The following is a 16102-nucleotide window of genomic DNA, read 5'->3' on the forward strand; positions in this document are numbered from 1 at the left end:
TAACCTAAACATTCCTAGCAAGGAGTCTTAGCTTAGGAGTGATTCCAGAACATTCTCTGAACTCTGAGCAAGGAATGGACAGAAACTCCTATCTTAGTGAGGAGGTGTGGTTGGCCCCGTTGCTAGGTATGAGTCATCATTTCAAAAGCTGTGATTGGTTGATCCTAAAAGCTAGATAAAAAATATACTTTTGGTGATAATGGGCAAAGGATGGACCCTCAAATCGATAAACTTAATCATAGAATCTAATCTTATGAAGACTGTGTAATTGTAAATAATATTTCACATAAAAGAAAATATCTGTTAAATGAATAGTAAGCTATACTTTAAAATTATCCTATAAAATGTGTGAAAACTTAGGCCCACTTGCACAGTATTCACATAGTGATAGTTATATTTATTTGCTTATATTAATTGCCATGCTGGTAATTTTTGCACTTTCAACTTTCAACATTTCAACTCAATTTGGTATTAACGAGGGTAAAATGGCTCAGCTTTCATCAATGTCTGTGATTGCTGACCGGCCTATAAGAAGCAGTGTTGGTTGGCGTTCAAATCTACTAATAACCAGTGAACAGCAATGGAGAAGAAAAGAACAAGGAAACCCAACTGGACAGAGGAACAGTGTTTGCTTCTGGCTCAATTGGTCAATGAGCATAAAAGTGTTTTGAGAGGTAAATTTGGCCCCAGTGTCACAGTACAAGCCAAGAAGCAAGCATGGGAAACTATAGCACAACAGATAAATGCCTCCTTTCCGCTGGTTGTGCGGACAAGTGAGGATTGCGAGAAACGGTGGTATGTGTTGCAGTCAAAAGCAAAAGAGGAGATTGCAGCACACAAACGTGAATCTTCACGCACAGGTGAGCGATATACCACTTACTTACACCTGCTGGAAAAGTTAATTTAAATGCCTAATTACTGTGTACATATTGGTTACTGGATTTCTTTTTAGGGGGTGGACCACCTGCTAGGCAGCTGTCCCAGGTTGCAGAAACGGTGTTTGATATACTGGGGCAGTCAGAAGTTAGTATCACTGGGCTGAGGGAAGGCATTGACTCTTCAATGATGCAGGCCATTGAAATGCAACAAAGGACAAATGAGTTTTCATATATCAACAGGCAGGTAAACAAAATATCAAGAACAGTGTTTATTCATTGCATAAGCCATTTCTCATATCTCTTGTGCATGCTCATTCTACTAAATCAATTAAAACAAAACAATAATTAAACTAAATGTTTTTCCCTTTCTGTAGCATGGAGCCATCAGAGGAACCGGGCCCCTCAACATTGCAGGTGTACGAGCCTCAGCCTGAAACATCAGAGTTCAGCCTGCCCGCTGCTGCTGCTGCTGCTCAAACACCATTCCTGCCTGTTGCACCTGCTGCTCCGTCACCATCCCTGCAGGACAGAAGATTGGAGTTGACAATGGATGTCTTCAGACAGCAGAAAAAAAGTTCTATGCCTACAGGAGGAGTACTATCGACTGAAAATTGAGCTCCTAAAAAATAAATCCATGACAAATAGATATTGTGTCTTTGTGAGTAATATGTGTCGTGTATTTAACTATTGTAGGTGATGTGTAGTAAAACAATGTGGTACATTGGTTCAATGCAGTCACAAGTTTTCAAATTACATATACTGTAACTTGCCTGAAATGTAAATTTGTAAAGTGGGCTCTGTAAGGCAGTCCACTTTGGGCCAAGTTCCCCTGTGGAAAATGAATATTTTCTTCACCACCTTCATCACCATCACCCTCAAGAGGTTCTGCAATCTGTCTAGCCTTGCAAGTGTTGTGTAGTATTGCACAGGCTATGATGACTTTGCAGACTTTATCAGGGGTCAGCCGCACCTCTCCGTGGAGAACATGAAAGCGCCTCTTCAGTTGGCCAATGCCACGCTCCACTACTGCCCTCGTCTTATGGGCCCTACAAGTTAATACAATCAAAATGTACATTATTTGAGGGAAATATTTAAACTACTAGAATACTCCAACATGCTGTTTACATTTTATTTCCATGCATAATTCTATATTGTTTGGATTACCTGTTGTAGTTTAGTTGCGGCCCTTGGCGTGGCTGGAGGTAAGGCGTTAGGAGCCATGGTTTGCATGGGTAGCCACTGTCCCCTAACAAGTGGCAATTGGCTGGCACATAATGTCCCTCGAAAAGCTGTCTGAGGCCACTCTCAGAGAGCATTCTGGCATCATGTGTTGAGCCTGGCCATTTAGCAACAATATCCAAAATCTAAGTGTCAGCATTGAAAACAAGTTGAACATTGATGCTGTGAAATCTCTTCCTGTTCACGAAGACGGCTTCATCTTCTGACGGTGCAATTATTCGGACATGTGTCCCATCGATTACACCCACAACACCGGGGAATCCTGCGATGTCCATAAATGCCCTTTTGTGAGCTTGAAGTGCGGGCATCCAGCGGAAATGAAACAAATTGTGTCACAATATGAGGTTGTGACAATTCTGTCAGTGTTTGGTTGATGACCCTGCTGATGGAGGGTTGTGACAGACCCAAGTCATCACTGCTGCATTGTTGCATTTTCCCTGTTGCCAAATACCTCAGTGTTGTGATGACTTTCATTTCAGGTATTATTGCATTGTGGCGTTGGGTTGGAGAAGTAAGTGCATCTCTAATGAGATCAACCACAAACATGATTCCTGCACGATCCAATCTGTAGCGTTTCATTAATTCACTGTCATCCAGTGTTTGGAGTATATCTCTCCTGCCTCTTCCTTCTGCCATTTTGTCCTCTGCTTAGGGAACTCCTAAGCCGCTTAAAAGTCCTCTTCCCTGCTCTTAACAGATCTCACCTTAGGAGCTCTCTTAAGAGCTAGGATTTTTTAGGAATAGCTTTTATCTTTACTAGGATCTACTCTTCACTTTTAGGAAAATTTTTAGGAAATTCTAAGAAAACATCATGATTCTAAGAATTTTCTTAGAATTTGGCCACTAGGCCACTCTTTGCACTAAGAATCTTTAGGAATACGGCCCCAGGTTATCTACACAGATCAGTGAGAAAACATTGGTTTCCTCCTCACTGCTAAATGCATTTAAATGATCATCAAATACATAGTCGAGACTTTACAAGTTAGAAGATAAGCACTGTCATCTTTAACTTTATACTGACTTATAATTATACTGACAATCCTGTTGAACAGAGGCATGTCCTTTTCAACACTGGAACATACATGCATCCCAATGTGATACTCTGTGCCATAGCTGTTGACCCAGGAAGTTGTGGAAACGTTACAACACAATGACACAAATGTTTCATTCAGCACTTCACTGCCCTCTAAGCTGCTGACCAAGACTTCAGTATGGGGCCAAACTGTATTCTTTTAAAATAAACATTTTCAAAATGAAAAGCTAACTGATTCTGATGTTTGTTAACCAGTGTTTTTGTGATTTTTTAAAGTTATTTACAGATTTTTTGAAGAAGTTGTGTTTTCCTTATGATTAGCCCATTATTCATAATACAGCTTGGGTAATGGCTCATTAGGTCGTGTTTTGGAATCAAATTTTGCTCTAGAAAGAGATTTAAAAGGGCCTGTGATTATCAAAGATCAAATGTTTTAAATAGCAAGTTAATATAGGGGATTGGGTTTTCCCTTATTTTAACCCATGGTATGAATTGTTAACGATCTGAAGTAAGAATAAGTAAGTAAGTATTTGAAGAGTAAGAGGAGTAACAAGTTCCAACAACCACCAGTCCTGCGAACTAAATATCCAAATATCAATGGGGTATTGCTTAAGTGGAACCATGACTGAGCAGCATTAAAACCATCCAGTTTTAGCACACGTGGCCTGTTTTTTTTTCTGTGTATATCCATAATTAAAGCTCATCATTCTCACTGACAATGAGCTCAAAGATATGGAGTTCTTAATCAAGTACTGAAACTAAAGCTTTGACTCATACTGGACAACTCCTTCCAGTAGATCATGCATTATATCAACTGTGTAGGTCTCTGAAGTATGAACTAGCTGAGACAGGTTCTTTTGACAGCAAATATTGAGGCCAAAGCAGGATTTTGCTGACTGGCAGCACAGTGCTGAGAATGTAGGTCTTTTGAACGTAGAGTAAAACCCGGACGAACTTCACTAAAAACTGATTGCAACTCTGTCTTATGGCAACAATAATGAGCACTAAATGATTCAACAAAACAAAAAGGCCATGTAAAGCTAAGTTGTCACCAGTAACCGGTCAAACTGAAACTTTCACAGATGTGACTGAAATCGGCACCTGCATTCCTTCAGTCTCCAAAATCTTCAAATCAAAGAATTGCATCAAACCCATATTTCTTCAAGTCCTCTGAACGAAAGAAGGCTACAAGATGAATGTTCATCAACACCGAATTAAGCTTCGGTGGTAAATTTCACAAAACAAAATAAATACAACCAAGTTTGTGCACTTCCTTTTTTGAGCCTAATGGATTAGCAGTTTCGAAATCATCATAATGGAGCTGGATCTTAGGAGCATGTTCTTGTTGTGAGAACAGACTGTGCTTCCTGAAGTAGAGGCCATCATTTATATCTGTAAAAACCCTCCTGGCTGGGTTTTTCATTTTGGAAACTGTTACTCTAACTTTCCCTCTGGATCAATAAGGTATCTATCTATCTATCCATCCATCCATCTATCCATCCATCGAATTCACTAGATGAAAATACCCCATGATGGGTACATACATGACCTTATGATTGACAGGAACTTTCCTATATGTGCCTGTTTTATCTCTGCATGTATCAAATCAAACATCAAGAATATGCTTCATAGGTTTAACTATTTTCCACTTTTCATTAAAACGCCTCTTTCTCTTAAATTCTGTGTTAAGACATGAGAATGGATTTTGAAGCTGGTCAAAATAATCCTCGTAAAACGTTGCAACTGTTTCCGGGTGGAAGGTGTGGGCCACTCCTCCACGGCCCGGATCTTGGCGGAACAGGCTGAAGCCTCCCCGAGCTGTATCGAAGCCGCCCAAAAAGCTGACTTCAGCTGAGTGGAACTCACTTCTCTGGTTTAACATACAGTTTGTTATCCAGGAGTTGTTGGAGCACCAGCCTCACCTGCTGGATGTGCTTGTCTAGTGTCCTAGAGAATAATAGTGTAGCGTCCAAGTAGACAAACACAAAATGGTTTAGTATGTTGCGGAGAATGTCATTAAATGAGGGCTTGGAACACAGCTGAGGCGTTTGAGAGACCGAAAGGCATCACCTGGTAAGTGTCTGAGGGGGTTGTTGAATGCCGTCTTCCACTCTTCCCCTCCCAAATGTGGACAAGGTGGTAGGCATTCTGAAGGTCCAGTTTAGTGAAAATCCGGGCATGACAGAGGCTCGAAGGATGGGTCGATTAGGGGTAGTGGGTATTTATTCTTTACTGTGATGTCATTGAGTCCTCTGTTATCGATACAGGGGCGAAGGGTCCCATCCTTCTTACCCACAAAGAAGAAGCCAGCCCCGAGGGCGTATGGAGGACCTGATTAAGCCAGAAGCCAGGGAGTTGTTGATGTATTCCTTCATCGACTCTCAGGGCGTGACAGGTTTTACAGGCGACTGGAAGGGAGAGGAGCACCATGGAGCATATCATAAGGGCGGTGAGGTGGCAGAGACAGGGCTCGTTCTTTGCTGAACACTGACTAGATCATGGTAAACAGGTGGCACAAGAGACAAATCTGGTGATTTTGGAGTGATGGAGGCAGATACGTTGACTATTGTGGCGGCAGAGTGGAGACAGTGGGAGTGGCAAAAAATTATCCAGCTGGAAATGGAGGCTGAGCACCAGTCTATGTGGGGGTTGTGTAGTCATAACCAGGGGAGACCTAGTACGACTGGAGAAGAGGGTGAAGAGATGACAGAGCTGGAGACACTCACGATGATTTCCTGAGATGATTAGAGTGATGGGTGCACTGCGATGGCCGCCCATGTAGGGCGTTTACAGACTGTTCAACCAGGGAGGAGTTGATGAAGCTGTCAGCGCCGGAGTCCACAAAAGCATGATGGGTAATGACACACGTGGGTGACCACTGGAGAGATTCAGGGAGATTGATTCGGGCTAGAGGGCTGGGAATGGAGGTAGTCTGGCTCACCAATGTGATCTTGTTCATGGGCGAGCCGGTCCTTTTGGCATCGCCGAGCAGGCGAAGTAGTGTCTGGTCTGACCACAGTAGAAGCAAAGTTGTTTGTTGACCTGGCGTTGACATTCCTCGGGGGTCAAACATGTCCTCCCCACCTGCATAGGCTCCTCCGAGAGAGCAGGGGGAGCTCTGGGAATCCAGGTGGAACATGGGGAGCTCTAGTTAGCTAGCTGGTTCTGCGGCTAGAGGATGCTCTCTCTCTGTCTCCCCCTCAGCCGATTATTTAAGTGGATAACTAGAGATATGAGCTGCTCTAGCAATGCTGGTTCTTCTCTAGATGCTTGCTCATCCTGTAAATTCTGTGAAAGTCCTCTCTTAAACTTACAAGCACAGGCTCATTCCAACCAATATTTGGCCAGATGATTCTGTTACACTGCATTTGTAGAGTGTAGACCCAGAAGCGGACAATGAGGCAGGGAGTTGTGTGCAAGGTAATTTATTGACTTCACAAGGTAATGGCAGGTGAAGGTGGGGAGAGTCCCAGGCTGAGTCTCCGTCCGGGAGTGAGAAGGAGGAGGAGAGGTTGCTCACGGTGGCGAGTTGAGACTCCGGTGAACGCAGGGTATGGCTGTTGGCTGCTGGCTGCAGGTAAGCTGGGCTGCTGGAACTGGAGAAACTGGCAGCTGGAGTGCTGGTGAACACTGGAGGTAGAAAACACGAGAAATATTAGATCTCCTGGAGAAAAACACGGAAACACTAGCAGACATATGATTAGGCGATTTACCTGGAGCCATGTACCACGTCTGACTGACAAAATCATCTGGCAGCAGGTAGTGTGAAGTAGAACTCACAGCTATGTTTAATAGTGAAAGTAAGAGCATTATCACAAACGATGAAGGCAACTCAAGGGATTGGGACTAAACAGCTGTGTAGCCTTATCAGTGAGGCTAATCAGAAAAAAAGGCTTCAATTTACTAGAGAGCATAAACAATTGGAGTCTGGAGCAATGGAAAAAGGTCATGTGGTCTGATGAGTCCAGATTTACCCTGTTCCAGAGTGATGAGCGCATCAGGGTAAAAAGATAGGCAGATGATGCACCCATCATGCCTAGTGCCTACTGTACAAGCATATGGGGGCAGTGTTATGATCTGGGGTTGCTTCAGTTGGTCAGGTCTCAGTTCAGCAAAGTTATGTGCCCAAAAAATGAGATCAGCTGACTACCTGAATATACTGAATGACCACGTTTCTCCATCAATGGATATTTTCTTCCCTGGTGGCATGGGCATATTCCAAGATGACAATGCCACAAGTCATTGGGCACAAATTGTGAAAGAGTGGTTCAGGGAGCATGACATTTTCACACATGGATTAGGTCCAGACCATAACCCCACTGAGAATCTCACAAGATCTTGCCAAAAAATGAGTGCAACTCTGGACAGAATTGTGACATTGCATAAGCTTATCAAATTCAAGTGACAGTGGATGCCTGCCGTAATCAAAGCTAAGGCAGTCCAACGAAATATTACTTTTTTTTGGGCCGGGCAGTGTATGAACTCGATTTCCCATAAAGTGTGTTGTGTGCTGACCCAGTATGGCAGGAATCATGTCCTGCTTTGCCCTTATTCCACCAGTCTTGAGGTGAAGCCTATACCATTCATTTATTAAGCATATGGCCCTAACCCTAACCTACATCAGTTTAAACATTGCTCAAAAACATTTTTGTCCTCATCTATAATTAGTCATATTTTAATAACTAGGAAATTTCATACCAGAGCAATGCCACATCACCATATACCTTCTATATATTGTCAGCTACACATACGCTACACGTAGATATGCCATCAAGTGGCCAAAATGTGAGAATTACCTTTACTGACTTCTGTGACACTGGAAAACATACTAGAGCCTTTTGATGACTATAAAACATTTTACCGTCATTGAAAACATTACAGAATGCTAGTATGATACATAATGACCAACCATGTTGAACTTAATTCCAAACATTTTATTGTTAAGTGCACTGTGACAGAACTTGCACAAAGCTGAATTATATACACACCACTAACTATACTGTACAACCATATACAAAAAAAATGATAGCCAATAACACCTTGTAGCATGGCGGCAACGATGACACAGCCCATTGGCATTTCAAGCTAGGAGCGCTTGCTGTGCTTCAGGGGCTGTCCCGGGGTGAAAAACAAACAAAGGGATGGGGTCATGTCGTAGGCAGCAACATGATGAAAACAAACCAACCACTGTAGTCAGGAAGACAAGAAAACACGTCTCCTCGTGAAAGTAGATTTGTTTTTGTTTTGTAAATGAGGTTTCCAGATGGAGAGCAATGGATTTCAGAGGACAATATTCACAACTTGGATTAATTTTATGAAAAATCCTTTGATTTTATTTATCACCACTTTTTTTCCATCCTCTGTTTACTATTGTAACACTAACAGTAAGAGGTTAGTCGTCTGAGGAATAGTATGACATCAATATCTAAAATCTAAGTTCTAGTTGGAGGATTAATAAGCCAAACAAGTGTAATATTTAGACAATATCGGGATGCATTTATTCACCATAAAAAAATAGGAACACTTCTCTCAATATGTGCTAATTTACCTCTATGTTATGCTTTGACAAAATGGTAAAATAAAATACAGTGAACCAGGTTCAAGTGAAATTAAATGTACCCGTTTACCCAGAGCTCTCCAAAATCACAATAAAAAAATGCCTCAATTGTCCAAATGTAAATTACTGTACCCGGGTACTTAAGATAACTAACTTAAATAAAATCACCTCCACTGTAAAGCGGGATCTTCCTCATAAAAGAAAATTACTTCTTCAAGTTCAGTTTAGTCCAGTCAAAAGTCTTTTAGTCACTTTGTCTCCTTTGTAGTTAGTTCAGTCTCAGTTCAGTTATGTAGGGGCCCCTTTTTCTTGTTTTGTCAAATCTTATCTGGAATCCAGTTGAAGTTGTAGTATCCTGATCCACGGAGTGGCTCCACTTGAAGCTGTAGTAGCGACCGGACTGCTGCTCACCCGCCGAAACCACAGCGAGTCGCCGTCATCTCCTCTCAGAAGTCAACCATAAAAAACCAACCTGCATAGTGTACAGTTTAACCTTAGTCCATATTGATTCTTTAAACTATGCAGCATCAGTAGATCTTACCAGCTCGTTTTGATATCTTTCATCTTTACTTATTCTCACAGTCACAACACAAATACACATGCTTTTAAGAAAATAAAACTTAAAAGGCTATCGTTCCTACTAGCAGTATCTCATATCATTAAATCAACAGTGATAAGCATTTTTTCCAAACACCTCACATTCCTCCGATTGGTTTTTTTCACTATTCACGTTGTGAGAGCTAACAAAGTTAAGCTAGCACTGAAAACATAACACTCACCGGAGAATAGTCATCAAAACACATTAGTTAATCTTTAAACACATCATCCCGGACAACTTTGACTTCTCGAACAACAATAACTTCAAACTTAATATATTAACCTTCGCTCCACGCTGTTCACAAAAAGCTGCACTCGCACTCATCTTGTATTTTTTTCCACTGCCTCCTCTTCATTTCTACTGCTGATTTTTAGACCCATCGGTGAGCACTATGCGCCACCTTGTGGAGGTTCATACAAAATCACAACACTTCAAGGGGCTACACTATGCTGGTAAATCTGAATGAATTATAATAAAATGAACTATATGACTCAACTGTGGAGAATCTTACCTATCTAACGAGGTATAACATGCCTATATTTACACAAGTGTAAACATCTATATCGTCATGCATGACCCACTTTGAACGGGCCGAACCGGGTTGCGGGCAAGTAGCACAAGGTAATAACATTACCTACCATTTAAGTTTGTAGGGCAGCAGAAGAGTTATTAGATTACTGTAAATGCTGTTACTAACATAGGCCAGTTTGGACCAAAATGTAGAATGTTAATTATGGTTATTTATTTGGTTTTCACAGCAGAAGACTATGTTGGATTGAGTTCTGTGCACCTCTAAATGACAGATGTGACATCAGGTGCATTGGAAACCTATTTAGAAACATTTGAAAACCTTGTCAAACTTTTTATTTTGGGTCTGCCTGGGAAACAATATATCTCAAATTCAAAGACACCCCCTAGATGCCTCTGATGGAGAGAGATAACTGCCTGAATGACTGACCTGAATTAGCCTCATGCCCTCGACTGAAAGACAGCAGCATAAACAAAGCTTTCAGAAAGAAGTGACAGAATAGATATATATTAATGTCAGTACTTACATAACCATTCTTTGAATCCGGGTCTTTCATGTTTGGGAACAAAGTTGTAATGCCAAGTGCATACTGAATGTGGACATTTACTGGAGGGGCCCTCCTGATAAGAAACAGATGCATCATTGAAGTGACACTTTACCCAAAAACGACAGCTTCAATTACTTACCCTGTGTAGATTAAAGTGCTTGAAGAAAAACTGTGTATAGCATGCCTTCATGATTTTTTATTTTTTTACTACAGACACAATTGTGTTGATCAGGGACTGGGAAAAGAAGAACATGTGCAACAAATTCTGCAAGTACTTGTGCTGAATGCTCCAGGTCTCCGTGTCCAGTCGTATGCTAAATCTTGGATTACGCTGCACAAGTACTTTGAAATTTTGCTTTTGTTTTGCCTTTCCTAGCCATCCCTAGTAAACAGCATTGTAAAACAGATATTACAACCACATTTGGAATCAATTTTCTCCAAACTTCTCAAAAGGAATGCAAGTAAAAACTTTTTTTCTTGAGGCACTCCATGCTACTGGGTGGGTAATTGATCAAAAAAATGTTGGTTTTAATTGAAGTAACTGTTTAGGGCAGCGGTTCTCAAAGTGTGGGGCGCGCCCCACTGGTGGGGAATAGAGACGTGACAGGTGGGGCGCGACAAACGGGAGGAAATTTTCCTTTTTATGCCTATTTTTATCAATGCCTTTCTTTAATGACAACAAAGATCATATCAATAGTCACTGTTCCTGTCGCCGCGGTGGTAAGCGCGGCCCGCTAGCTTGATAGCTGCGTCTGGGACTCCCGAGTGTAGCCAGGTCTCAGTGATTATAATCACACAACTCTCCTGGACGAGTGACCATGTTGATAAGCGAAATCGTAGTTCATCCATTTTGTTGTTAAGAGACCTGACGTTGGCAACGAAGAGGCTGGGGAGCGGTGGTCTCCTGGGATTCCTCTTTAGTCGAGCAAGAGTGCCGCCCTGGCAGCCCCGCTTCTGCTTGCGCTCCCTCCTCAGGCTCCGCCGCCTGCCACTCAGTATGATCATCCACGGAGGCCCCGATGGTCTGGCTATCTCCGCTGGTATCCGGTGACTATGTGGGAAAGTATCCATATCGGGTAGTTGTTGCGTGATCCCGATTTGTAATAGGGATTCACGACTGTACTGTATTAAGTTTGATCTACCTGAGCGAAATTCCCAGAGTGCGATCAGAACAACAACAAACATTTATACTCCGCCAGCAGATGATATTGTGGATGTATCTCTCAAATGCATACCGAAGACCATTCTGTCGGCTTCTCTCTGATATCACCAAACAGTTTTTCCAGAAATTTGTCGTAATTTCCTTAGGAATATCTCTTATTGATATCACTGAAAACTCCATATTTCTTATGGTAGGAGCGAAAGCTTGACAGACATAGCAACAGTAACTAAGGGGGGTGGGGCTTAGCGAACGGTCAATTGTAGAGGAACAAACTTTCGCGCGGATGTTAAGCTTGGCGTAATTCATTAGCATTGTGTTGGGGCGATGGGGGCAGGTGGGGCTTGAAAATTCCCCCTTGTCCAAAGTGGGGGATGACCGAAAAAGTTTGAGAACCACTGGTTTAGGGTGACACACGCATACACAACTGAAAAAATGAACACTGGGATATTTTTAAATACCTGGAATTATAAACATTAGTAAAAAAAAAAGCCTGAAATAAAGGATTAGCTGACTGCGCCTATCCTGAAGAGACTGTTGCCGGTGCGGAGAAACTAACCCACCATAGATCTGTCAGAATCATAGTCCAGTATTTCAGGTTTAATTCAATTATTTATTGATGCTTGAGCAGGATTGAAAACGTAATGAGGTGTGGTTTCCTATGAAGGAAATAAATTATTAACAAATTCAGGCTGGAGACTGTGCAAAGGAAACTTCATAATTGTAAAATATACTTTTCACTTTAAACAAAGTTTAAACTTTAGCACCACCATAAGCGCATCATAAGTGACAGTTAACCATAATTATCATTAAACCAATCGAGCACCCAGTGAACCAACATCCCAACATATGTGATCAACAAACCCAACACCAGCTCCCATAATGTGTACAAACCTACAGAAACATCACATCAAAGAACACCAAGTCATGACATTACTCACGTAAGCATGTACGCACACCGTGCTGAGGGACCAAGACTGGCTGTGTGGGAGAAGATCAACTATATAGGAGATAACAGGTGGTCTGATTAGGTGCACTGCAGGTGAAAATGGCCCATCCCCCGGAGTGTACCATTGCTACGGGGGAGTTTGATTTTCTTTTGTACAAAGCCCTTTTAAGTGTACATTCACTTACCCATGACTCTCTACCACATCTGCCACTAGTATATTCACCATCTTTCTTCTTGTGTCATCAGAAAGGCAGTTTGTTTTCTCATATTTGTTCACCACCTGGCTTTGAACATAGGGCTGCCTTGACAGTCTGAAACAACAATTGCATGACAATCATAAAGAGCACCTGCAGTTTAGATTTAAAAAAAAAAATCAACATTTAAATGTTACAAAGCAAATAATCCATACACTAACGGAATAATGAAGCAACTTTAGACCACTTTGGATGATTTTATGCTTGATCCTGATTTGCTGCCAAGTCTGTTTTACACTGCTGGTTTTGAAGCTAATGCAAACTGCGATTAGAAAACTGAATTATATATACTGTATTTTTTATCACTAATAACATTCGATCAAATTAATTTTACCTTGATTTGTCCAAAAACGTAAGTGATTATGGACAGTGTCAGACCTAAATGTGATTCTTGAGCATCATGTTTAAATGTATCAGTCAAGTTTTCTCCCACAATGTCAGGTCAGTAAAAACATTAACAGACCTTAGTGTAAAGATAACATATATCTTGCATTGTTGCTGACAGTGTTTTCTTCTATCACCTGTTTTTTTCTGCGTTTTGATAGATGCAAGGATTATTGTTGAGTCTGAACCCAATGATGACCCATTGGATGCACGTGATGGGGACCACTCTGATAAAGATGAGCCCTCTGAAGGAGACTCTACAGTGTTGTCTAAAAACATACACACAGCCTTCCGTTACAAAATTCAGATTACAAGATAACAGAAGTACTTTAGCTATAAATGGTTACATTAAACAATTCAATTTGAGAGAAATTCTGCAAATTCTTACCTGTGCACTCTTTAGTGAAGACCTGAAAGACACGTCAGATGACGTTCATCAGATATGTCCGAATCCACTCCCACTCCAGCAATTCTTCAGGATCAAGGCTGTAAAACCTGGCAAAAACAGCCATCACAAAGGCGAAATGCAATGAGCAAAAGGCAGTGAGTTTACAGGCATGAAATAACATTATGTGAGCATAGAAATTACATCCACACTGCTTCATTTTTGTCTGTCCTGGTGGGCGTTTTGGCTGTGTTTCAGGAATTAATTGTGCCTAGCGCAGCTATAACCAAACCCAAAGCTACTCCATGTACCATGGCCTAACTTTTTGTTCTCATTATTAGGAGATACACATTTTACCACTCATTTTAATGTGACTCAGAAAGCTGATCACGTTCTACTAACCACCAACCTTTTTCTCCTTTGTAACATTAGCGTAAGTTACCTGTTTGGCTCCAACGTGCTCTCCGGCTTCTAAGTTCACCCCACATTCAGTATAGGCTTCAGCAGTAGCAACTGAAAAGAAAGAAAAACGTTTGTTAAATAAAAACTGTTGCTGATATTAGCTGTGTTACAAACGTTAATTATATTCTCCCGACAGCCAGTGTGCTTAATTAGCTAACATTATTTGATGTAGCAAACGTTACCTTACTGAGTTCATGCTAGATGTGACACTTTTCATACAAGTGCAATTCTGCTCACACTTACTGCTATTACTTATGCTAATACCTATCTAAGACCGCAGACCTCGGAGGGCAATTATCCACCAGAAAGGAGGATGTGGTCAGGTTAACACTGGGATTGTGGGAATTTCTGAAATGACCAAATCCACACTCACACTTTCAGGAACTAGGTGTCATTTTTTATAAATAAAGTATTAAAATAACACTGACTGCTGATTTCAACTCACTCTGAAAATTTAACACTGGCAGTTTAGCTGTGTGGGTTTGTTGTTCTTGGGGTTAAAGGCCTCACATTCTCTCCTCCAAACATATTTCTGCTCATTGTGGCCAAACAGCTCAATGTTTGTTTCATGTGACCACTGAGTTTTCCTCCAGAAGGTTTTTTCTTTATTCTTTAAGGTGACTGTCTGGTTCAAGAGCTTCTTTCTTACACAGCAGCCCCTCAGCTCATGTGGATGTAAAACACACTTGACTGTGGACACTGACACCTGTCTTCCAGCAGCTTCTAATTCATTACTTACAAACGGTTGTTTGTACAGTTGATCTTGGGACCTGTAACTGCTTTGAAATGGCTCCAAGTGACTTTCCTGACTTGTTCAAATCAATAATGGGCTCTTTCAGATCAATGCTGAGCTCCTTAGACTTTCTCATTGTAGTGTTTGTGGCTGAGTCTAATGGCTGTATCAAACAAGCTCTATTAAAATGGGTCCAGAAAAGTCACCAGCTGTTATCAATCAGAATCACTCAGAAGAAGTTAAGAGGCCATGCTACAAAGAACATTTGATCACACGACTTTCTATCATTTTCAGAAGACCTATAATAAATTCATTATTGAACCAAGCTTCATGAATGTTTTTTGTGACAAAGTAGTTTGTGTTTCCCTCATTCCATTCTTTACAAGTGTATGTAGACTTTTGACCATGACTGTAACACAACTGCTAGAATACTTACTACAAACTAGAATTTGATCATATTACCCCTGTCCTAATTTCACCACACTGGCTCCCTGTACATGCTAGATCTGACTTCAATTTTGACTTCTGACTTCGATTTTACTTTCAACTTCACAGAGTTGCACCATTGTACTCAGCACCTTTGCTCATATACCTGCTATGACTATAAAATGCCAGTCCCCTAAATATTTAAAAAATAAATAAAACATTAGTACACATCTTTGCACAGCAGCCTTCAACCTCACTCAGTCTGCCTTAAATACTAAACTTCTGCTATCCAACTATACAGTACACAGTGTATGTGTTCTCATATTGTATGTATGGTAGGTAACACATATTCTGTTTTAATTCTGTTGTTACTTGCACTCCAAAAGCAGTTTATTTATCTGCATAATACAAAAAAATAAAACATCAAATGTGCCTTTCATGCATGCTTGCACAACAATCGCCTGGGCTCTCCTGATAACCATGAAGTTTAACACAGCGACGCAGTCTAGTGTGCCCATGGTGAGGCTCTTCAATCGGCGCAGTGTTGTCTGACAAAAGACTTGAGAGCCCTCGTCTCATGAGGTATTAACACTGCCTTAATAATAAACATGTTAAATAAGCCGGACTAGTCATTTAAAGAGCATAATAGAAAGATCATGTGTATGTCCTCCATATGTGGCCATATGTAGGGTTTAATGTTATATTTGACTCGCAATTTGCACCTCAGGGAGTGTCGCACATTAACAGTACTAACTGTAATGAGTAGTGTAACACATTACATTGTAAAGGGAGAAAACAAGTAATGCATTACTTAAAAAAATAAAAAATGGCAATATGTAATACATTTTTTTTAAACGGTACGATAGTTCATGCTTTTACGAGACTATTGTGATTCCCTTTTCATCTGCCTCAGCAGGCCTTCCCTGGACCGTCTTTAATTAATCCAGAATGCTGCTGCAAGGCTGTTGA

General features: G+C 41.1%; 1 long non-coding RNA gene across 1 annotated transcript; it reads left to right on the forward strand.

Moving 5' to 3' along the window:
• Nucleotides 1-602: 602 nt before the first annotated feature.
• On the forward strand, nt 603-1499 carry LOC141008057 (uncharacterized). The gene is made up of 3 exons (XR_012180048.1): nt 603-860; nt 953-1122; nt 1253-1499. It is a non-coding gene; the product is annotated as an uncharacterized lncRNA (long non-coding RNA).
• The last annotated feature ends 14603 nt before the right edge of the window (nt 1500-16102 follow it).

Source organism: Pagrus major, chromosome 14 (assembly GCF_040436345.1).
Source record: "Pagrus major chromosome 14, Pma_NU_1.0".
NCBI classification, from domain to species: domain Eukaryota; kingdom Metazoa; phylum Chordata; class Actinopteri; order Spariformes; family Sparidae; genus Pagrus; species Pagrus major.